This window comes from Tupaia chinensis, unplaced genomic scaffold (genome assembly GCF_000334495.1).
Source record: "Tupaia chinensis unplaced genomic scaffold, TupChi_1.0 Scaffold000365_1, whole genome shotgun sequence".
In the NCBI taxonomy this organism is placed as follows: Eukaryota; Metazoa; Chordata; class Mammalia; order Scandentia; family Tupaiidae; genus Tupaia; species Tupaia belangeri.
This window is the reverse complement of record NW_006159862.1, coordinates 2,643,741-2,646,566: the sequence shown is the minus strand read 5'-3', so window position 1 is coordinate 2,646,566 and position 2,826 is coordinate 2,643,741.

Sequence of the window (2,826 nt, the reverse complement as noted above, 5' to 3'; positions counted from 1 at the left end):
GGTTCCGGGGCAGCGCAGCCTCTGGCGCCTGGGATCCGGCTGTGCCAGACGTGGGGGTGGGGCTCGGAGACCCAAGCGGGGCCTGAATTCCCCGGAAGGGCATTCGTCCCAGAGGGCCCTGAGCCTTGGAGCCACAGACCCTGTTCACATCCTTGTCCCTCTCTTGTCCAGGTGCCCTTCAGCCGAGCACCGCCCTCTCTGAGCGTCAGTTTCCCTGTCTGCACGTGCCCATCGATTTCACCTCTATTTCCTGAGTACCTACTGCGTGCTGGGTACTGAGCAGGGCACGGGTGAGCAGTCGCTGCTTCAGCAAGGACACAGAGGGGACAGGCGGGAAGCAATTCCATCTAAAGGGCCAGGGTCGTGCTGCAGCGGCGGCCACTCCGCGGGCCCGGCCGCAGGGAAGGGCCGCGGGTTTGCGGGGAGACCCCCTGAGTAGCCCAGGCTCGTTCTGGACCGGCCGCCTGCCGCCGCCCTGGAGGGCTGCACCGAGGTCATGACGGGGTGCCGCCCCTCTAGTTCTCTCTCCCTTCCTCACCCCCATGGAAGGGACATACGTACATGTGAGGGGGGTCGGGTGTCTCCGCGGGCCCGGCCGCAGGGAAGGGCCGCGGGTTTGCGGGGAGACCCCCTGAGTAGCCCAGGCTCGTTCTGGACCGGCCGCCTGCCGCCGCCCTGGAGGGCTGCACCGAGGTCATGACGGGGTGCCGCCCCTCTAGTTCTCTCTCCCTTCCTCACCCCCATGGAAGGGACATACGTACATGTGAGGGGGGTCGGGTGTATGCACGCGTGAGGGCCGGAAGGAAGAAGCCGGGCAGAGGGGGCAGCAGGCGGCGGGCAGCTGGGGCTGGATCCCACAGGACCGACGGAATGCAGTTCAGAACCTGGGGGCTTGAGAGTCACAGCTGGCCCATGTGTGCGCATGCCCAGATCCCAAGGGCGCATGGAGGAGAACAAATTGCGGTGTGGCCATCCTCCCTGGAGGGTGATTTCTCACTTTCCCTTTCCTTTCGCTCTCTGTGTCTCTCTCTGCCGTGAGAGTACTAAAAACCGACCTCGGATCCTGCTCTGCCTCTGCTAGGAGTTTCCAGGCTCCCCTCCCTCTGAGCAGCTCCAAAGGTCTCAGGGAGGGCTGCAGGGCCTCCTGGCACCGGCTGATGGTGCAGCAGTAACACAGCCCACCCTTATGGTCCTGGGTTCAGGCCCCAGGCCATCCTGCGCATGCTGGGAGGGCGTGCCTAGGATCCCACTGGGGTGGGTCACAGCGTGAGGACACCTCTGGGGGTGCCTCCCTCTCTATCTTTAGGAAGAAAATTGAGCTTCTTTCCTTTAGAGGCCGATTCGGGTTTTGTGGGGCCTGCACGTTCTCTAATGTAGGAGCCCCTCGTTAAGAAAAGAATCCTACAACCGAGTGTCGGCGCTGCACGAAGGTGAGGTCAGAACGGAAGAGAGCGGTTTTATATTCGTTTATTATTTTGTGAGAGAAGTTTTTGCTATAGGGCACATGTGTCCACCAGAGAGACAGTGAGAAATCACCCCCCTGGGGGGATGGCCGCACGGCAGTCCCTTCTCCCTGGGACTCAAACCACAGTCGGCTAGTGGGAGTCCAGCTACGTAACCATCACACCGTCTGCTGGTCCCGCAGACAAATCATACTGAAAAAGAAATGACAAAGCTGCAGAATGCGGCAGCTGGGGCCTCCGAGCCGTGCTGTCCGCTCAGGCCTGCTCCTTCCTCGCAGGAGTGTCCTTTCACCTTTATTTAATAAACTACCTTCCTCTTCTGCTAAAAAGAGAAAGTACAGCATTACAGAGGAAGAGTGTTCTGGGGACCAGCAGGTGGCGTGGTGGTTAAGGCGCTGGACACTCCCACATGGTCGACCACAGTTCGAGTCCTGGACCTGGTTGCTTGCTTTCTCTGTGTGTTTCTCTCTGGTTGAATTTTTAAAAAAAAGAAAGAAAGAAAATAAAACTGGATAAATATTTAAAGAAAAAAAAAAAGAGAGAGAGAGAGAGAGTAAGGGTGTTGAAGGCAGCAATAAAAAGGCACAGGGCAGGACCCGCAGATGTCATAATGCTTGCATCGCTGGACTCCCATGGGATTGACCACAGGTCGAGTCTCGGATCCAGCGACTTGTAACTCTCTCCGGGTGTGTGTACGTGCATGTCCAAGATCCCGAGAGGAGAATGGAGGAGAAGGGATTGTGGCGTGGCCATCCATCCTGGGGGGTGATTTCTCACTTTCTGTCTCTCTGGTAAGCACACGTGCCCTATAGCGAAAATCTCTCTTATAAAAGAGGCACGGGCCGTGTAGTTCCTTGACATGGCTCAAGGTAGGAGAGAGTACAAGTGGCAAGGACAGCCAGGTCAGGGACCAGGCCGGGGGGCTGGACCCAGGGCTTGGATTGGGCCTGGGGTGGAGAGGCGTGCAGCCTGGGGTGAGCCCGCGCATTGCTGTCAGCAGTGAGCTGTTGAGTGAGTCTCTGACCGGCTCCCGGCCTCAGTTTCCCCACGTGTGGAATGGACTCCATACCGCAGAAGGCCATCAGGGGGAAGTGAGTTCATGCACCTGGAGTTTGTATCCAGGAAGGGCTTGGTCAGGGTTAGCAGCGACTGTTCTGTTCAGACCCGCTTTCCGCCACTGTGAGGTGAGTTAGAGTAACTATTATTACAGCTTTCTTTTTTCACTGTTCTAATTTAAAATATTTTCCAGGAATTATTTTTTAAACTTAGTTTATTATTATTATTATTAGGCCCAGTTAGCATAATCACCGCCATCTTAGGGCTTCAAGGACGGAGCCTGAGGACGGAGCCCGAGTAGCCTGGG